Consider the following 22,679-nt stretch of genomic DNA (forward strand, 5'->3'; position numbering starts at 1 on the left):
GTTTTAGGGGTTAGAAAATTTTGGTTTGGAGCTCTCACATTAAATCTCTCTCTCTCTCTCTCTACTCTAAGCCTTAAAAAAACCCTTTGATTCTTACACCATTTCCTCACCATCACCTAGCACCACACCACCACTCCATTCCAGCAGCTTGGAGGGTCTTCTTAGAGCTTAGGAAGCAGCATTTCTTGGTCCAAAAGGCTGTCAAAGATTAGTCTTCAAGGGTAAGTCCTCTTCTCCCCTTTTTGACCCTTTTCTTGGTTCACATCCTAGCTCTTTGTGCTTGCATGTTGGGGCTCCGACCCTAACTGAAAATATCATTTTTTTGAGCTCTATTTCATGTTTGTTTAAGGTCCTCTCACTGTTTGAGGCTCCCTTTTTGCACTTTCTTCATTACCTCCTTTGTATGCCATTTTCTTGCATATTATTTTAGGCCTATATGTAAACTGTTTTGAGCTCTAGTCCGAACTGTAAAGAAGCTTATTTTGAGCCCTTATTCAACATTGTTGAAGGGCTCATCACTGTTTGTGACTTCCATTTGCCACTTGCCTTTATATCCCTCTTTTGGCCTCATTTTTGTATGATTTGTTAGCCCCTTGTGTTTGTGTTTCTGGACTTTGGTCCAAACTGTAAATGGCCTTATTTTGACCCCCTCTTCATGTTTCATCAAGGGTCTTTTGCTGTTTGATGTTTCCTTTTTCCTCCTTGTGTTTAGACCTCTTTTTAGGCCTTATTCTGTATAGTATTTTGAGCATGCTTGTGTACTGTTTTTGGCTCAGCCACCAACTGTAGAATACCATATTTTGGGCCCCTCTTCAACATTTTAGAAGGGCCCTTCTCTGTTTAGGGACAGCAGCTGCCACTTGCTTCATTATCTCTCTTTCGGGGCCATTTTTGCATGCTAGCTTAGCCCCATTTGTGTTCACTATTTGGCCTTGCTTAAAACTGTAAATGTTCTTGTTTTGGGACTACCTTGAATCTGTCTTCATGCTTCATGATCAAATAATGCATGCTTTGTATAGATATAGGTCATTGCGTATGCCTAGTTTTGCATTTAGGGTCTTATTTCATGCATCGGGTGCCATGTTTCCATGATTCGGGGCTGTTTTGCATCGTATTTCAGCGCTGAAATTTTCATGCTTGTATGCCATATTCCATGCCTTGCCATGTCTTGTTAGAGTGGCATTTGGTGACTTAGGGTCGGTCCTCGGTTTGCGTGCACGTGTGCACGCATCTCGAGTGTCTCATTTTCATCTAATGGCCTCTTATGTGAGTGTGGCTGAGGTTCACTCATATTGGTGTAAGTCCATTGCGCATTGTGTATGCCATTTCATTTCATAGCATTGCGCATGTTAGGTTGTATGTTAGCGCATTGTGTATGCCATGTTACCTGGTGCATCGTGTATGCCATTTCATAGCATTGTGCATGCTAGGTTGTATCTTAGTTGCATTTCATGCATATCATGCATATTGCATTGTGTTCGGGATAGGAGTTAGCCCGAGCACGGGAAACGAGGGACGTTTCGTACTTCGAGTGACGGAACGTGCCTCAAGTCCCAGTCACCGACACTCCGGATTATCCATGATGGAGTTTAGGTTTTGTTGTGTTTATACGTGCATTCATTTCATATTGAGTCGTGCAATTCGACTCCTCGGCCATCATGCATCGATATGCGTGATTGGTGGCACGAGGATCGAGGCATGTATACATTTGTGAAAATACATTGCCATGCCCCTTTCCTGTTCTCTGTTGCAGCAAATCAAGAATCAGCAGTCTTCCGGGGCTTGGCGCGCTTTCCAAAAAGTTATTGCAAAACAGAGGCTAATTGGGGCATCACAGTGGATTTCCGTGCAAGGCAACGCGGACATGCATCATTCATCATCTAAAGCGGAGTCAAGGCAGTCCCTGGCTTGCATGCCAGTTTATTGTTTTCCTAGTTAATTTGGTAATTAATTAGGATTTTCGTACATATTTGGACTGTATTATTTATTTGGACTGTACTATTTATTCGGGACTGTACATTATTTATTCGGACCCTCTGCGAGAGGGCACAACTGTAATAAGTGTGCGTGAGTGTGTGTATGTCTTCCAACCCCATGTCTTTCTTCCCTTTTATTTACCCACTTATAATGGTTAGATTAGGGCATGTTTCAATTAGCATACAGTATGATAGCATGTTTGCATTCATTCATCTGTCTTGCATGCACCAGGCTCGACGCATCATACTAACTACATTGTATTTTCAATTCCAAGTTGAATACATGTTAGCTGTAGCATTTCATATGCCATGTTTAGAATAGCCGAGCCTGCTATAGTTGCACTTTTGCATGTGTTGCATTAGGCATCTTTGTATAGTTAGGATCATGCATAGATTTCTAATTAGCTTCTGTTTTGGCTTGGAGTACTCGGCAAGTTTTATGCTTTAGCATCCTTGCATGCGTGTGAGTGACTGCCATGAATAGCATGCTTACCATGAGGCTATGTGCTTATATGATATAACTGCCTGAATGCCTGTGGGTGAAGGTTGGGTTATTTGGATTGGAATAATTCATCAAATGCGTGTTTTAAAGCCCACTAGATAGTGGCAAAATCATGTTTTTCTAAGCCCACCTGAGGATGGCAAATCCACGTCTTAGCCTACTTGTGGGTAGCACCATCAAACCATTTTCAAACAAACGAACATGAAATGTTTTGTTCCAATTCAGGCGACCCAGTCTATACTTGTATGCTGTGCGCATCACATAGTAATCTACGCTAATAACCGGAATAAGAACACATAATGTTTTCAAAAATAGATATCATGGTTAGTAGAGGCCGATCTTTGATCGGGCGAACGGGGGTGATCACGAAGTGACCTTCCCCAATCATACCCAAGTTCCCGAGCCGAGGCAACTTTGGTGATGATGGACACGTGGCCTTAGGCAACAAGTCAGGGTTTCCTAAATTTTCCCAAAATAAAATATTTAGGTGGCGACTCTGTATCTGGCAAAGCAGTCCATGTTTGGCACTTCTTTCAAAAAAAATCTGTTTTGTCAAAACGATTTGCCAGATTTGGACTCTTTGGCTCGGACGTAGAACCGTGACAAATTTTAGAGTCCTGAACTGTAGTGACCCCAATATCGAACGGAACGGGGGGGACTCGTTCCTCTCCCGGGGCATTCGGGGGACGTCCACAGACACATCCTTTGCGTGACAGTTGCCTCTAGAGTCATCATCCAGTGCCTCCTCACTAGAGTCCTCCCTTTGGTCTGCAAAGCCCTGCCCATTCGCTGGTAAACTTTTGGTATCTTTCTTGATAGTAATCTGGCTAGCAACATGCATCTGTATATTAACCTCTTCCGATTCCTTCAAGGATAAGTTCTGAAAGTCTAGCACAATAACATTGGCTGTAACTTCTCTAATTTCTGGGAATGGATTAGTGTCAATCCCCATAACTTTCTCTGCTTTAGCTGAGAATTTTAAACTCCCCTTTCGAATCTGTTCTTGGATCCTGTCCCGAAAAACAATATAGTTTTTAGTTGAGTGAGACCAAGAATTGTGCCATTTACAATACATTTTTCCTTTAAGTTCTTCTGGAGAAGGAATTTTAACTCATTTTGGTAACTTTAGGAAATTCGCTGCAAGCAAATGATAAAAAATGCCATCTGCCTTTGTTAAATCGAAAGAGTATTTCCTATGAAGGTCTTTCTTTTTAAACTGTTGGTCTATTGTAGTGTCTTTATGAATTAACGCCTCATAGATCACAGGCTCTTTCCCTACGATCTCTGCTGCATCAATCTCATAATTAGGATCTCTATAATAAGTCTTATACGATGCATTACTTCGGTCTTGTTCTTCCTCAAGTAATGATTCATATCTAGACATTTTATAGGTTAATTCCACTAAGCCTCGAAACTCAGTTGAGTCAAACTTCTTTCTGAGCCTAAACTCTAAACCATTTTGAGTCAATCTCACAAATTCAGGATCTGGTAGAATGACCCTACACTTGTTTCGTGCTCTTTTGAATCTGGCAATAAATTAAGCAGCCTTTTCATCAGGCCTTTGACTTAACCTTGCCAAGTCTGCCATGAAGACCTATGGCTCTGTTTGGAAGAATTGGGCATGGAATATCTCCTCCATTTGCTGCAAAGTCTGGATGGAGCCAGGTGTAAGGTTAATATACCATACAAAAGTTATGCCAGTTAGAGAATTTAGAAAAAGTCTTAACTTCATGTAATCATTATTGGTAAATTCACCACATTAAGCTGCAAACCTAGCAATGTGTTCTACTGTTGACTGGTTTCCATTCCCATAAAAGAGAGCAAAGTCTGGTATTCTAAACCCTCTTGGGTATTTATGCACCCTATCCACCCATTCTGGATATAGCTTCCTATACACAGGAATTTGAACCCCCGAGCTATAGGTCCACACATTTCTCTGACAATATCAACAATTTGGTCCCTAGGAACCATATTTTGTGCTTGTTGGACTACCACTGGAGGAACAAACATAGGGTTTGGTGGAAATCCCATGTGCTTGATGTCCTCTTGGTCCATAGGGAGGCATATTTGGAACTGTCTGTTCCTGTGGTACTTGCTGCTTTTGAAGGTGTGGCTAACCTCTCTGAACCTGTCCTGCGAAAGGTGTTGCAATAGGAGGAACAGGTGTTGTTTCTCTCCCAAATGCAGAAAACCCTTCCAACCCCTTGGGTGTGAATTCGAACAGAGGGTTAATGAACCCTCTTATGCCAGGTATGGGTTCGAACATGGGATTTGGAAACATTCTCATGCCATTTTCTTGTGTTGGTCCAGATCTACCAATTTCTATGGCTTCGCTGTTAGGTAATGATACATTTTGAGGCCTCAAAAGAGGCTCATACCATGACTGAGGTACAGGCGATGGTCTTTCATAATTTTGATTACTAGTCTGACCATTAATCTGTCCATTACTTTGCACAGGCTGCTTATCTCTAGCCAATATTTGCTGAGGAACATTTGAGTTTTCCTCCATATACCTTGTGTTAGTTGGTTGATGAGAATTCATTCGATCCATAAAGAATGTTGTCCATCTTTCCATTTTGTTCATTAACTGTTGTCCCATGGCATCTACTAAACCTCCCATTGGATTCATTAACTGGGTAGATAGAATAGTGGATGGTCCAATTCCATGGTCTCGTCCAATATTTTGAACATGTGGTACATGTTCTGAAGTGCTGATCTATTCGACCATAGGTTCTAATAGGACTGGGACTTTCATAGGATGTGTTATCACATTATCCTCTAGATTAGGTATTTCTACCTTTCCCTCCACACCTTCTTCCAGGCATTCATTTTCTCCTTGTCTCCTACGTCTAGCCATTTCAATTAGTCCCACTAGGCGTGCCAAAAATAAATGTTGGCTTTTTGGCTTTCAAAGGTTAGTATTGTAATTTTAAGCGTGCTAGTAAGGATCAATCAGTCCTTATAGAAGATTAATTGTCAACCAATTGTCAGACGATTGTGTTTTAGTTCTTTCAGCCTCAATGAAGAGGACTTTTACTGGTGGCTTGTTTAGAAGAATTTAGTAAATAACAATTAAGTGAAGAATAATTGCAGAATTTCATTAAGTAAAATGAAAGACTTACAATGATCTGACCCAGCCTCATAGAGGTTTACAACAACAAACTATTTGAAACTACTCCTATGAATGAAATGCAATACATGAATTTGAAGTATAGAAATGTAAAGAACTGTAAAAACTGGAAAGGAAAATAAAGTAGATAAAACTGATTTTTTTATCTGAGTTTGGATCTTCTTTTTGGGGCCTTCTCTGCTATTTATATTTCTCAATGATAATCGTCGAAGTGGGCTCGTAACCGTCGAAATGTCCCTCCATGGTCGCTGAACATGCTCTCTCACAGTCAGTGCCACTACGCCATGTTTGCAGTTAGGTTTTCCTTCTGATTTTGAATTTGGACCTTGTGAGTAACCGTTAGACCACATCACCTTATATCCCCCGATCATTCCAATACTACGCAGACCCATTATTACCAATATGGGTTGACACGTGTCTGACTATGGTTGGCACTTTGTATTACCTCCCCAAATTGTCCTTTTCATGCCACATGTTGAATTGTAATTGGCTTATACAAATTATACAGCCAACAATATCTAACAAAAATAATGAAATTTTTACATGGTTAAGCCTTATTTGTCATAATCTAAAAAAATTAAAAAGTTGCTATCCTATATAAGTCACATCATTTTATTTAAGTTATATCACTTCAAACCCAACTCATACTACATAAAAAATCAAAAAGTATACTTATGTAGATCATCCCAATGTGGTTGGGAAGAAAGCAAGACCTAGATGTGTTTGTCATTTTGCTGTTTTAACAGATGGAAGAGAATAAGGGGTGTTTTGACAATATACTAAAAAAAAAAAAGTTAAAAATTTATTTTTAATTTATTTTAGATCACATTACTTCTTATATAAAATTGTGAAAATATTTAAAAAATTAATTTTTAATCATCTTTTTAAAACAATTTAAAAAAAAAATTTATCCAATAATATTTTACAACTAAAAAAATTACATAAGAACTCACTTTCCAAACACCCACTATGACACACCCTTTCAAGAGGTGTGTATATTAAAATTTTCCTTTATAATTTCATATTAAACATAAAATTGTCCTTAATAAATGCTTTAACTCGTTATAAAAAAATAAAAATTTAGACATTATACTTTCATAGATAGCTAATTGACTAGGTTATGAGAGGAGCTTCTAGCAAGGCTCGATCATATACTCGTGACATGGACCCAATGTAAGCAATATATATGAAATCCCAAACCTCCCTTAAACCTTTTCCTAACTTGCTCCGTTTGGGATGATTTTTTTTTTTTTTTTTGACTAAAATAATTAAAACATCAAAACACTCAATTATATTATTTTTATTTTTTTAAGTCTTTTTATAAAAATAATTAAAATAATTAATTTTTAAATTAATAAATTTTAAATATTAAAAAAAATTTATACAACACTACACTGATATCTCTTATAAATTTATCAAATTAAGTAATTATACAAATGCCTGTCAAATCAAGTCAGAGTCATACAAATGTAACGATCATCATACTTCAAATCAATTACACCGCCCTTTACATGTCAAACTCAGTTATACGATCATCCATCAGCATGCACGGAAAAAATTAAAAAATAATAATAATATAAAAAAGAGTAATGTTACTTTAGCCCAGTCCACTTTACAAACATGATAATGTAATAATTTATTAAAATATGTACGACATCTTTTCCTTATTTCTTTAAGTAAATTACAAATATATTTTGTCAGATTTTTTTAAAATATAAATTATTTTTTATAATTTAAAAATTATAAATACTTTATTATTAAAAAAATTTATTTAACATAATTAATGTAAAAAAATAAAATTCATAATTACTCTCTTATACTATAATAAAATTATCTAAATTATCAATTAAAATATATTTTTGACATCATTAAAAATTATTAATTGATTTAATGATTTATTAATGAAATGGTGATTTGTTATGAAATTTGAAATCTCAAAAGTGAAATGTAATTTTCAGAATTATAGGAGACGATTTGTATTTTAATCAAATCTCAAACAATGTATTTGTAATTTATCCTATTTCTTTTATAATTATAAACTAATTATTTTTTTAATATATCACCAAATCTCAAAAATTAATTTAGAAAGTGTTATATAGTTTTTTAAAATAAAATAAATGAAAATAAGTTCATTTGTATATGAAAAATGATTCATTTCCTACTTTAGCTTTTCTAATTTCACTTCTAATGATATAAAATTAGGAGAAGTAAAGATAAAAAAGAAAAATAAAAAACTATTTCACATAAATCTTAATCACGTAATTAAGAATAAAATTGAGAACCCTCTGGAATATGACGGGATTGTTTGTACATATAAGTTCACATTTGTGCAAATCATAATGACGTGGAGCTCCCCAATCACAGCACTCGTCCAAATCCTAAAGCATGGATATACCATAAACCAAAGGGATCTTACTTAATAATATGATTACATCCACCCCCAAAAAAAAAAAATTGTGAGAAACTATAAATTATATGGAGGTCTTAAACAAAAACAAGAATATGAATTTTATATATTGAAGATTCGATTGATATTTGATTCCAAGGACATGGTACTTTCAAATACACCTAACAAATTTTTGAAATATTTATTCATAAATCCTTTTTCATTTATTTATATTTTACTTAGTTTAAATTATTTTCTTATATGTCAATGTTTTACTAGTAAAAACTTATGTTATGCACGGGATGTGAAAAAATTAATAAAATATGTTTATATAAAATAATATAAAGAGTTAGATTTTTGTATGTAAATTATGAAAATTAAATAAAAAAATATTGAAACCTACAATTTAAGTTTCACAGTTTTATCACAATTTATGTATATTAATTTTAAATTTGTCACAACTTCAATCATGTAACTTTCAACCCCTTTGCTAGAGTTGTAAATTTGGGCGAGTTAAATCCAACCAACTTGAGTCAAGCTTGTATATTTTTAAAAATTGAGCAACATAATTTTTAATTCGATGAAAACTTATGTAAAATTCAAAAATTCGAATAAATTTGAATAGAGATGTGTAGAGACACCAAATAATCAAAGCAGTTGAAACAAAATTGTATATATAAATATACAAAATTATTTGCTAATTATTTTTTAATGATAAATAGGATTAATTAAAATCTTAATATTAATGAACAAAATAAATACACCTTTTAAAAAGGGATTATCGAATAAGTTGATATTAAAAAAAATTACATTTTATAATGCCATAAAATAATTTACATATGACTTTTCAAAAATTATTTTTAATTTAAAAATTACAATAAAAAATTTAAATATAATAAAATTAAATTTCTTACAAAATAAAAGCATTTGGATAAATAAAATAAAATAAAATAAAATACAGATAAACAAAAAAATGATAATGATATTCTCATTTGATATGAAAATAATTTTAGATGTTCAATAAATTATCACCTATAACTCTCACTTTTTTTAAAAATAAAAAAAATATATTTCACAAATCATCACTTTTATTAGGAAAATTACATTTTTTTCTATTTATTTTACCAAAAGTCACTTTTTAGCAATTTGAGCCAAAAAAATTTCATTTTTTTATTTTAATTTGTTTAATTGACAATTGAGATTTAAAAAAATAAAAATAAATAAATAGCAGGTTCCACCATGTTTTGCAAGTGCTGAAAAAGTCTAGATGAACAATAAAGAAAATGTTTGATACTGAATGAAAAAAAAAAAAAACCACAATGATGTGGTATCATATGTGTCAACTCTTGATTTGCTATACATTCAATGACATGGGGCCTAACTCCCTTGGCACATCATTATGGGTGAAAATGTGGGTCTGTAGCTGTTGGCTACATATTTTGTACAACCTAATTACAATTCGACGCGTGGCAGAATAAGGGTAACACAGGAAGACTATTCAAGTCTTCGATCCTGATCGTACACGTGGCAATTAGTATTGGTTATTACAAGATCTGAATAGTAGTGGATCAACAAAGAGATACAAAATGATGTAGTTTCAACGGTTACTCACATTTAAATTCAAATTTAAGAAGGAAGCCTAACTGCAAGTGATAGCATAGTGGAGCTAATTATAAGGCAACATGATCAGCGATCATGGAGGAGCAATTCGACGGTTAGAAATGCAGTTCGATGGTCATCCTTGAGAAATATAAATAGCAAAGAAGGCCCACAAAAAGACCCCCAGACTCAGATTCAAAAAACCAGTCTTATTATACTTATTTTCCTTTCCAGTTTTACGTTTCCAGTCCTACATTTTCTGTACTTTAAATTCCTGCACTACACTTCGTTCATAGGAGTAGTTTCAAGTAGATTGTTACTGTAAACCCCGAGGCTGAGTTTGGATCATTGTAAGTTTTTCATTTTAATGAAATACTTCAACTATTCTTCATTTAATTGTTATTTTGCTTAATTCTCCTAAATCAAGCCACCAGTAAAAGTCCTCTTCATTGAGGCTGAAAGAACTAAAACACAATCGTCTGATAATTAGTTGGCAATTAATTTTCTGTAAGGACTGATTGATCCTTACTGGCATGCTCGCAATTACAATAATAACTTTCGAAAGCCAAAAAACCAACAGTAGCATTGCTGGAATAATAAATTATCACATATAACTCTCATTTTTTTATTATATAAAAAAAATAAGTTTCACCAACTATCACTTTTAATGAGAAAATTTTGTTTACTCCTATTTGATTTTAGTAAAATCACTTTTTAACTATTTAAGCAAAAAAAAATTATTTTAATTTGTTTAATTGACAATTGAGATTAAAAAAATTAATAGAATCCATTACGTTTGATAATTATTAAAAAAGTCATTCATTTTTTTTTTTTTTGTTTAAAAAAATATTTGTATTAAAAAATTATTGTTTAAATCCTTCTCGTTTAGAAAGATATAAAAAATATATAGAAAATTTAAAATAAAAAATGACAAAAAATAAAAATATAAAACTTTTAATAACGATTAAAAATTTGAATATGTGTATTTAATAACATATTATGTTTAGACCAATAATATTATGACACATGTGAATATTGATCCCATTCTAATTGTAGTAACATAATTTTTTTTAAAAATCAAATTTTAAATTTTATTTTATAATTTAATAAAAGATGCATAAATTAAAGAATGAATGTTGATCTTATTTTGGTAACATAATTTAAGGAAGAATCTAAATTTAAAATTTTATTTTAAGAATATAAAATTAATTTATAGGCCAATCATATTGTGACACACATTAATAAAAATTAAACAAAATCAAGAAAATAATAAATAAAAAACAAAGAATTGCAAGTTTTAGTTTTAATAAGATAACAATGTTTTATAATTATAATAGTATATAGATTTTGTATGAAATTTTGAAACTCTCATAATATCTCTTTTTAAAATTATTCTTTTGTAAAATATATAAATAATCTCAACGTAAAGCAAAAATTATGAGCTAATTATGATAATTTTAATTTTGTATTTAAAACTTATAAATCATGGGATAAATCGTATAATTTTAAATTTATATTGTGTCAATTTTAAATTAAATTAATAGATTACTTTTCATATTTATTATCCCTCAAATTTGAATTTTGAAATGGATTAGTATACTTTCTATTTTTTTTTAGATTTAACATACTTTCTATTTGAAAGTCATAAATCGTATTAATTTTTATTTTATTTTAGTTTATTTTGCTTAAATAAGAGCTAGCCAATAGATAATTTTTTAAATTTTTTTAAATCAAAAAATTATGAAATTTGAATTGAAAATTTGGAGCTTTTATAGGCCTTATGAGTTTCGCTTATATAATATATAAATGGATAACATAGTTATAAAAATACCCACAATAATAATATGAAGAAACGCGCATTAGTGTTTACATTGATAATGCGAATGTTCCATTATATGAATATTCATACTGTTAATGTAAACTTTTATATTACCAAATTTATTGAATGTGAATGTTCATATCACTAAAATATTAAGAATTTAAAAAATATTTGTAAAGATGAAGTTATCTATAAAATACTTTAAATATAATAATTAAGATTTGAAAGATCAAATGTCTAAGATAATAAGACTTATTCAAATATAAAAATATTTTATAAACTAATTGATATACAAGTAGTTGAAAGATGATTTTTTAATAAACTCTCCTAAATTTTTAGTCGCACGAACCAATACAATTCCAAATAAATAAAAATAAAAAGAAAAAGATAAATGATAACATCCTTGAGATTTAGGGGTTGTTTGGAGTGTCCTAAATAAGTGTACTTTTTATCTTTTTGAACTGAAAAATTGAGGTTAAAAATATGAATGTTTGGGTTAATTTTTTGACTTTTTATGAAAAAATGTGTAATAAAAAATTGTAAAAATTGATTTGTAAAGAAAAATTCGAATTGGGAGTTGTGCAGCCATAATTGTTGACTTTTGGTGAATCAAAAATGTTAGAAGCCCCAAAAATTCTACCAAAAGTTTTACCAAATGTCTCACATGGGTGTGGGACCCACATGGGACCCACATTGTGTGGGTCCCACACCCATGTGAGACATTTGGTAAAACTTTTAGTAAAATATTTGGAGTCTCTAGCATTACTCGGCCTCGGTGGAAAAAAATACATTGAACCGCGTCTGTTTGATAAAATCACACTCTTTTTTTTTTTTTTTGGTAAGATTAAATTTCATCACAACTAATGCAGATGAGGTTAATTATATATTTCAATGTAAAAAAATGATCACACTATCCCATCAAAATAAAAGATAATCATATATTATTTTTCAATGCACATGATTAATAAATTATTAATGAAAGATGAGTTAAGTGGAATTTGAATTAAAATCTTAAAGACGTTTAGGTCACGTTTGTTTGACGGATTAAGTTAGATGGGATTATTAGTGAGAGGATTGTTAGTGAAGAAATTGTTAATGTGTGGATTGTTAGTGAGGAGATTAAAGTAAAAGTGTGTTTGTTTGGATGATAGTGTGGGAGATAATTAGTGATGGGATTGTTAAATTATTTTTATATAAAATAAATAAATAAATTATTTCTATATTAAAAAAATTAAAACAAATATTAAACAAATAAGAACACTTGGTTAAAAAAAATAAAATTAAAATAATAAATTTTTTATATAAAATAGATTCAATCCCCTCACTATTTTTCTAATCCCACCTAAAATTCACTCAAGTTAATCCCCCTTCAGATGCAGATTACTAAGCCTCCTTCACTATTAATCCTATCACATTATATTGCATCCAAACAAAGGTTTGATGAGTCCCACATATCCCCCTTCAGATGCAGATTACTAAGCCTCCTTCATAGCAATTTCACCAATTACATTTAGCCTCCGTTTGGCAAGAAAAAGCCCAGGCTTTTTTGGTTAAAATAGCTACAAAAAACAAAATAGGCTATTTTAGCCACAAAAAACAAAACATCAAATCCAACCCATAATCATTACAATCCTCTCTCACAAAAAAAGTCAAAAAAACCAAAAAATCAAAAAGCCCTTCCCAAACCAGGCTAAAATAGCCCAGGCTAAAATAGCCAAAAAGCCAAAAAACCAACCCACTTCCCAAACGGAGGCTTATAAATAATAAAAAAAATGAATTGAATAATATGATTGTAAATATAAAACTTAATATAAATATAATTAGATAAAATGATTAATAATATCTGATCAATTTAATTTTTTATAAATATATTGTACTTGATATTTTTTAAAATAAATAATTTAAATTATTAAAATAATACTTAAAACATGGCTCACGAGACACACAACTGTCACCATTGTACCTACTACCCAACAGTAAGATGTCCATATTTTCTCAAAAATTAAAGGAGGTTTGATTTGACATTACAAAAATTTAAGATACGTATGGGTGTAAAAAAAATGGGCGCTGCTTGAGGGCCCGAATTTCGGGGCTCGAATGCCCCGAAAATTCCACTTTAGGTAAAAAAAAAAAAAAAAGGAAAATGATTGGTGGTCCTAAAAAAGTTGCCCCTAATACCCTTAATTTCCATTTTTGGAAACTGTTTTTTTTTTACTTTCTTTTTCTTTTTTTTTTTTTTTTTTTACCTTAAATGGAAATACGGGGCATTCGAGCCCCCTGTTTTCGGGTCCTGAATCACGGCTGGAAAAAAAAAAAGGAAAAAAGAAAGAAAAAAAGAAAACAGTTTCTAAAAATGGAAATTAGGGGCATTAGGGACAAATTTTTTAGGGCCACCAATCATTTTCCAAAAAAAATATATATATATAATAAATTAAGTGTATTTAAAAAGCTAGATTTGACATATTAATCTTTTTGAAAGTGAATGGAACTCAAATCTTGAAACAGAAGACGCCTCAATCAAATCATTCTAGCAAATTCATTTGAAAGTGAATTGAGTACAACTCTTATCGAAAAAAATAATTCATTTGAAAGCGAATGAATATAAATCCACATTTAAAATTTGGATAGATTAGACTCACACCTCTTAAGTTTTATTTTTATTATAGTTCTCTTTTTACTTTTTAAAAATTGTATTTTTCTTTTTAATGTTTAAAATTTTATTATAAATTTCTCTCTCAGTAATTTAATTTTTTTAAATATCAATTTTACCCTCACTAGATAAATTACATTGACACCCCTCACATTTTAAAAATTACAATCTCCTCCTTAAAGTTTAAAGTAGCATTATCAATTGCCCTCTCGGTTAGTATTAGTTGGAAAAAAAAATCGTTGAAAAAAAATTAATTGGAAAAAAAATTATTTGAAAAAAAAATTAATTGAAAAAAATTTTGTTCGTAAAATTTTTAACTTTCTGATTAAAAACCAACGTAAACTCATTTTTTAAATTTACGTTTTTTTCTCAAATTTACAAACTGAGACAACTATTTATGAACCAAAAAAATTATCAAACAAGTTTTTATGATAGTTTTTTTAATTTTTGTAAATATAAATTGAAAACTGAAAACGAAATGGTTACTAAACAGGCTTTAAAAGGTAAAAATATCGTAAAATTAGCAAATAATTAAATAAATTACCAACGTAAAAAATGACTTATCAAAAGATTCTTAGGCTATATATAGTTTGATTTTTAGAATTTTTTTAAAAAATTAGAAATTAATTTGATTAAGAAATAAATAATAAAAAATAATTATCATTTAAGAGTAAAAAATAATTATCATTTTAAATTTTGGGCAGGTTATATACATATGTATAGTTGTTTCAATTTAATTTGTAAAAAATTATTTCTAACCACTCGAAGGATAAAAATTATATAAAAATGATAATTATTTTTTATTTTTTAACCAAATTAATTTTAATTTTTTTTAAAAAAAAGTCTAAAAATCAAACCATGCATAGCCTAAGAATCTTTTGATAAATCATTTCTTACGTTGGTAACTTATTTAATTATTTGCTAATTTTACGACATTTTTACCATCCGAAGCCTATTTGGTAACCATTTCGTTTTCAGTTTTCAATTTATATTTACAAAAATTTTAAAAACTATCATAAAAACTTGTTTGATAATTTTTTTAGTTTATAAATGGTTGTCTCAATTTGAAAATTTGAGAAAAAAAACATAAATTCAAAAAATGAGTTTACGTTGGTTTTTAAACAGAAATTTAAAAATTTTACGAACAATTTTCAATTAATTTTTTTTTTCAAATAATTTTTTTCCCAATTAATTTTTTTTTGAATGATTTTTTTTTTCTAACTAATACTAACTGATGGGGCAATTGATAATGCTACGTTAAACCTTAAGGAGTGGATTGTAATTTCTAAAATGCGAGGAGTGTCAATGTAATTTACCCAGTGAGGGCAAACTTGGTATTTAAAAAAATTAAATTGCTGAGAGGGAAATCTGTAATGAAACTTTAAATTTCAAGGAGAAAGATGTAATTTTTAAAAGGTGAAGAGAAAAACTATAATAAATGTAAATCTCAGGAGATGTCAGTATAATTTACCCTCAAAATTTTAATATAAAATAATCAGAATATACACGTAATTTGCAGGGCTAAATAGTGAAAATCCAATCAATACGTTGTCACACGTAGAAGGAGAAGATTGGTAACAATACATTCCATTTGAATAAAATAATTGCTTGTAACTTAGGGTGGGTGATATTGTGGTTAAGGCTTGAGATTTAAGTCCTAAGGTTACAGGTTCAATTTCTTTCTTTCTTAGGCTAATCTCCTGGACGAAACACAATTGGTTAGGAGGTTAGACCTCAAGTTGTCTAATCAGCACTTGGTGTGGGTTCAATATTCTCCCGCTGTGCGAGTCCTGACTTAAGCGGAGCTTGTCTTGGGAGGTCGGGGCAAGTTCTCAGGTTATAGTCTCCTCGCTCGGAACGACTAACAGGACACCCTGATGATCTCTGCAAGGGGCTCTGCCTTGAACCTGCGGGAAGGAAGGAAAGATTTTCCTGTAACCAAAAATAATAATAATAATAATAATAATTTGCTTGTAAATGTGAACATTTATCCTCTGGGCCAACCATATGCATAAGACTTGTCTCTTACTAGTAGTAAGAATGATTGTGTATTTATTTATTTATTTATTTTGAGTGTATTTTAACCAATACATTGAAGATATTATGACGAAAGCATAAAAATGTAAAAACTAGGCCCTCAAAAAAAATATTTAGAAAATGATGTGCATATATTTGTGTAAATTATACTGTTGGTCCTAATAGTTTTGAGCCAAATTTTAATTTGGCCCCCACAGTTTGAATTTCATTGATTTAGATCTAATACTTTCAATTACATTTTAATGTGGTCTCCCGTTAGTCATTGTTAGCATTTTGAACCCAAAAAAAACAAAGGCAACATGCAACTCACATGGAAAATTATATGATTGATTTTTATAACAACAATGATTCATCCCACTAAAAACATCACCACTAATAGCACTAATGCATTAAAAAAATAAAAAATAATAAAAAAAATTACAACTCCAAGACCAAAACATCACATCATTCATGGCGGGACCCACTGCCACCTAATTAGTGGGAGCATTAATTAGTGCTCCCAAGCATTTTTCTTTTTATAATTTGTTACGAATTTCAATTTAGCCTCTCTAGTTTCGCACATATTATTGTTTTTCCATCTAAAATGTTAACACAATTGATGGGTAGACCACGTCAAAACAAAATTACAAGTGTAAAATTTAAATTAATAAAATTGAAATTACTGGGACTAAAAATAAATTTTTGCTCAATTTAGAGAGACCAATAGTGTAATATACCTTACATATTAAATTAGTATGATATGAACGACCATTAGAACAAATCTAGTCTATATATTTTATTTTTTGACAAATTACACATATTATCTTTATAATTTGCCTATTGTGTCAATTTTGTACTTGTAATTCTAATTGCATTAATTTTATCTTGAATTTTTCACATTATGTTAACTTAATCCAGCTGATAGTACTCCTTGAGAAATTGAATTGAAATTAAAGGATAAAATAATTTATTCATTCTCCTCAAATTAATTAACCATTTTGTTCTTAATTTCTATCCAATTTCATAACAGATGTAAATTACAAAATTAATTAAAGAAAAAATTAATTCAGTTAAAATTACAAACACCAAATCAACACAAGATGTAAATTAGAAGGATCACGCATATAATTTACTCTTTATTTATTTTTTTAACACTTAAATTTTCTTGGGGTGTAGTGCACAAGAAAACATTTTTGGTGATGTAAAGCTCATTCTGAGGTGAAAGAAGGAATCAGGGTTCTTGTCCATTTGTGACTGAACACAAGATTGATCAGAATATTCAAAACCCCCAAGGTGATAGATATATCCAGAAGTAAGGGCCAAAAATCTGAATGAGGGCATAACCTTTTACACCCCAAAATGTAAAAATGAAAAGAAATAAAGATTCACATGCATCATTTTACTCTGTTGAGTGTACTTTACAACATTCTACATATTTACCATTGCCAAGCTGTATATAATAAGGAAAGCAGGAGGGAGGAACCATGGCCACAAACCCTTGTGGTCCATCTCAATCTCTTCTTCTCATCTGAGAGAGGCAGAGAGACAGAGAGAGGGTAAATATATATGGGGGAGCTGAGGAGCTCCTTTCGGTCCAATGACGAGGGCTGAGGAGCGGCAAGAGCTGTCATCTCATGCATTTGGCTACGCTTAGTATTTTCCGAGAGGTATGGATGGAGGAGATGGAATGATCACTTCTACTCTGCATGAGACAACAAGTAAAATGTTAAGTTTAGCCAGATGCATGACGTGGGAGCAACTCCTTCCGTCTACTTCGCCCGCATATTGGACTGAAGGGAGCTCCCGGTTTCAAACAAGGTTCTTTGTTTTGCAATAAGATGAGCAACTCCAACAAACTCTTCAACTGAGGCCTGCTAGGTAAAATATTTAGTCATTTTTATTTTTTACAACTCCCTAAATACAAAGTTAAATTTACTTCCCTAGAAATACTCTCTTCTTTCTCTCTATCTCTAACACTGACTTGGCATAGTATGCTATAAAACACTATCAATCATAAATTAGTTTAGTATAGAACTAGATAGAGAGTAGTGGTCGAGTATTTACTAAATGGGTGTTTGGTAAGTTGACTACTTTAATAGGTTAGAATAGTTGTGTTTAGAAAGAGATGTAAATTTTTTTATAGTTTGATGTGATTTTGTGAGAGAAAAAATGAAATGATTATGAATTTGATATGATATTTTATCTTATTAACTATTTTAATCTATTTGTCTTTTAATGCATCTTATCCAAAAAAACCAAAACTTTTTCTTCCCAAAAAATGAGTAGCTAAAATAAATATTAGTGTTGGAAGTATTAGTTTTAAGGTTTACCGTATTAGTATTTTTTGCATCATTAATTGTTTTCCATAACATTCCTGTTATTGTTGTACTTCTCTTCAATTTCTCTTTAACTTCCCATCTTTTCCGAGTTTTGTCCGATTGACAGGAACATGTAGAGAAGGGACTGAGTATATTACCTCACAGTTGCAGCAGCTGATGAATAAATGCTTTCCACAGCAAAGAAGCTTAGCTCCAAATGCACCTTCTGGGAAATGGAAAGCTCTCCTGCAGCACATATGTTGTGTGAGTGCAAGAAAGAAGAGGAGGGGGAGGTGACATGTTACAAGTTCATCACTACAGGCTTTGCAGGGTACTTACAGCTAAATACCCATCAACTTGAGTTTTGAACAGGACACGAGATCTTTTGTCTCTAAATCTCTCTGTGCATCTGTTCCAATTCACTCCTAACTGTTGAATTATACCCATTGAAAATGCATTAAATAGAAAGATAGTAAAATTTGAGAACAGAGCATCTTTGACCCTTGAATGGGAGAAAGGAATGAAGGGAGAGTACATGTTGATCATATAGTAGAAATGAAAACCAAAGTAGCTAAGCATAGATGGGCTACATGGGTTGAGTTTTGATGCTTTTGAAAGTGTACAGTCTACCACACAAGTTTTTGTTAATTTTTATTTTATTTTCAAAAAGTTGGCCCTACCGCTGGTCTAAATGTATTACTTTTAAAGAAACTCATTTTGATCTCTACGAACTATTAACTTTTTAATACCTCATACATTTCTTGGAATATTTTTAACGTATTCTGACCGTTAAATCTCTTTGCATAAAGCCACAAGGACGCTTGTCTAAATGTATTACTTTTGAAGAAACTCCTTTTGATCTTTATGAACTTTTAACCTTTAATACCTCCAACATTTCTTAGAATATGTTTTAATGTATTCTGACCGTTAAATCTTTTTGCATAAAGTGACACAGATAAAATTTTTAAATAATATTTATTTTTTTGTACACATGATTTTTGCAATGAGTCTCATCAGTTAATAATTTCACTTTTATACAAAATGCTAAATATGAAAGTATTACACATACACTATAATAAACTAACAACATGACCTTACCCAAGCATTGAAAACTATTATACTAAAAAAAATTAAAAATTAAAAAAATCATATGAAATTTGCCATTGACATTTTGGTAATTATGATAAATTAATATAAATAGGTCACATTGAATATTTGAAGTTCCTGTATAACATTAGTCAAGCAGTAATTTCTACATTATCATTTCTAATTAGAGGTAAACATACCGTTAAAGATTTAAACTAACGACAATAAACATGCTCTTTTACAACTTAAGTGAGCGTGCATGTAGTCATCCACCCAAAAAGTGAGCATGTAGTCTTTCTCCTCACAAAACAAAAATTATTGTCGACATATCTTGAGTCGCCAATTTAAAAGGTGCGTATCATATGTCCTAAACAAATATACTATAATTTTCCAAGCACTCACAATGATGAAGAAATTATGCAACATTATATGCTATAATGTGTATAGCTTGGGCTTCCCCCTTGGAACCTTAATTCAGAATGTGGCCAAATTTCAAGTGACAAAATACAAAAGAATACTTTCGGCAGCAATTGCATTCAACATATAAAAGCACATCCTATTATTTAAATTGTTAAAATAAACTAAATGTTCTATTTAATAGAGAAGGAAGATTAACATCCAGAATTTTGTTTCATAGCATTTTCAACTCCAAGTTGTAGTAAGTTCAAGACCTCCCCTTCTACAACAACCAAAGAAACCTACTTCATCTTCTGAAGTCCTGGGTTCATTGCTTCTGTATAAATCTCATCGGAATTCAATCATAAAAATAAAAATAAAAACAAAAATAAAAATAAAAATGAAAACAAAAAAGCATAAGGCCAATGCCAGAACCATTTGGCTCTAACATAACAAAAAAGAAAAGAAAGGAATGCCTGTTCACCACTCAGCTCTACCAAAAGTTATGTGGCTAGCTAAACTAAAAAAATTCATATATTTCTTCATTACAGCATCACATTTCAACTTAGGTCTTCTACTCTCCCTCGCATCATCTATATTATAGTAATCTTATCACTCTTTTTGACCATTGCATCTATAAATTTTCGTTGTACATGACCAAACTATCCTGACATGTTCTCTCCCAACTTATTGAAGGTGTTACTCCTACCATTTCACAAATATATTCATTTTTAATTCTAACTTTTCTAATCTTATCACACATCTATGTAAGCATTCTCGTCCTAGCTACACTCATTTTTATAAACATGTTATTTTTTCGTTACCCAACAATCTGCCCCATGAAGCATCTTTGGCCTTATAGCAATTCTATAAAATTTTCCTTTCAATTTAGTTGGTATTCGACGTTATATGGTTCACTAGCTCACCAAATTCTATCACCTGCAAGAAGCACAATTAGTTTTCTTCAATGTATCATCCTTCAAAAATTGTGTTTTGTTACATGCATAGCTTTGTCACAATTCACTCAACCAAAACCAAGAGAAGACTCATAAACAATCTATATAGGACAGAGTTTTGAAGCTTAAATTCCCGCAACTAAATTACAAGCATTACTACAATGAAATTAGTGGATAAACAGTAACGAGTCTTTTTCTAATCCAATTACAACAATAAACACTAGCAACTACAATAAACAGTGATTTCAGAGGAGGTAAGACAGTGAAAATACCAAATGGAGATTAATAATGAAATATTTTGGCACAAGTTCTAAAAATCTATCACATTATTTATTTTCAACATAGAAAGTAATCCAATACCTACATTGAAGACAGTCATTGGGACTCAAACCTTTGTATCTTGATTGACAGAAAGATCAATGGAGAGTAAATCGTCATCAACAAACAAACCCTAGACAGAGAAAGATAGAGAAAAGAGAGGGGAAGAGGGAACGGGCACGGGCACGGACCGTGAAAGGTGCAAATACAAATTCTGTCCTCACGTTTGAGAAATTGCTTCTCATCTCTTAAGGTTTCCGATCAGTAACAAATGATCCCTCCATTAGGCTCAGTTTGGTAAGATTGATAATAAACAGTAAAGTGAAAGAATAAGAAACAATATAATTTTTTTTTTTTTTATGTGTTTGTTTAGATAAAGAGTTGTAGAAAATAATGAAAACTAAAATTTTATGTAAAACTCAGATTAGTTTGTTAGTTAGACTAATAATTTCTTATAAAACATATGCAAGAAAATTTAATATTTTCACAAATTTTGGCAAAATTTATTTTGTTTTCCTTTTTATCCATATTTCTCTTCACAATTTCTTATTATGCAGTGATTATATTTTTTTTCTATCATTTTCTTATAAAATTTTTCATCGATTCAAATGCATGTAAGAAAATAAATTTTTATTTATTTTTCCTTTCTTTCACTTCACTTTTTATCATTTTCATTTTCTATCTTCCGCTTTCTATCTAAGGCTAAGTTTAGTATACACAAAATAATCTATCTTTTTATATTTTTTTCATCACATTACCTCTTTATTTTTTTACACTTTTTTTATAAAAGAATAAAAAATATACTTATTTAGATTATCCCACACTATCTGTAAATAAATAGAGCCTTGTAAGTTGTTAGGTCAAACAAACTAAGTTGTTTTACGCTGGTGGGGTTGGCTTGGCTTGAGTTTGGGGTTTAGGACTCTGCTCCCTCTAAGTCTCAGATTTGATTCCCCCAACTAATATAAAACCCTTGAGGCCATGGACCGCAGGAAATCTATTTCAAAAGACCTGTTCAAACTGTGAAGATAGCTTAATATGCAAAAATTGGCCCAAGATAACCTATCAAAATAAATAAATAAATAAATTATTTTAAATATGACTTATAAGTTGATTTTTTTACTTATTACAAAAAAACGTATAGCAAAAATAAAGATGTGATATTATAGAAATAAGTCAATAAATAACTTATTTATGATAATATTGCCAAACCAAGCCAGAATGTAAGACAGAAACAGCAATAACAACAAAAATCATAAATACTTATATTAATATTTATAAAGTTAAACATTTTATTTTATTTTTTCTTTTTCTTATTTTACTTTTTTTGAAACTCCATTTTCTTTGATTTAAAGAACGTATCTCCAAGCCTCAAAAAAATTAACTTTTTTTTGTCACGGTGGAGTGGTTTATACTTTATAAGACATTTTTTCTTTTTTTGTTTATTATGAAAAAAAGTATAAAAATTAAAGAGATAAAATGACTTAAGTAAGTCAAAAAAATTAACAAAACGACTTATAAGTCACT

The 22,679-nt window shown here is 30.9% G+C and overlaps 1 long non-coding RNA gene across 5 annotated transcripts; it reads right to left on the reverse strand.

The window, feature by feature from the left end:
• Positions 1 to 17,354: 17,354 nt before the first annotated feature.
• Positions 17,355 to 21,564, reverse strand: LOC114272969 (uncharacterized). 5 transcript variants are annotated; one of them, XR_014356994.1, is made up of 5 exons: positions 21,344 to 21,492; positions 21,195 to 21,233; positions 18,736 to 18,825; positions 18,555 to 18,642; positions 17,355 to 17,780 (listed from the first exon to the last, which is right to left on the reverse strand). It is a non-coding gene; the product is annotated as an uncharacterized LOC114272969 (long non-coding RNA). The 5 variants fall into 5 exon arrangements; XR_014356997.1 differs by having other exon boundaries at positions 21,199 to 21,233; positions 21,344 to 21,462; XR_014356996.1 differs by lacking the exon at positions 21,195 to 21,233 and having other exon boundaries at positions 21,344 to 21,564.
• Positions 21,565 to 22,679: the final 1,115 nt, after the last annotated feature.

Source organism: Camellia sinensis, chromosome 15 (genome assembly GCF_055761805.1).
Source record: "Camellia sinensis isolate YWXY chromosome 15, ASM5576180v1, whole genome shotgun sequence".
Lineage (NCBI taxonomy): Eukaryota > Viridiplantae > Streptophyta > Magnoliopsida > Ericales > Theaceae > Camellia > Camellia sinensis.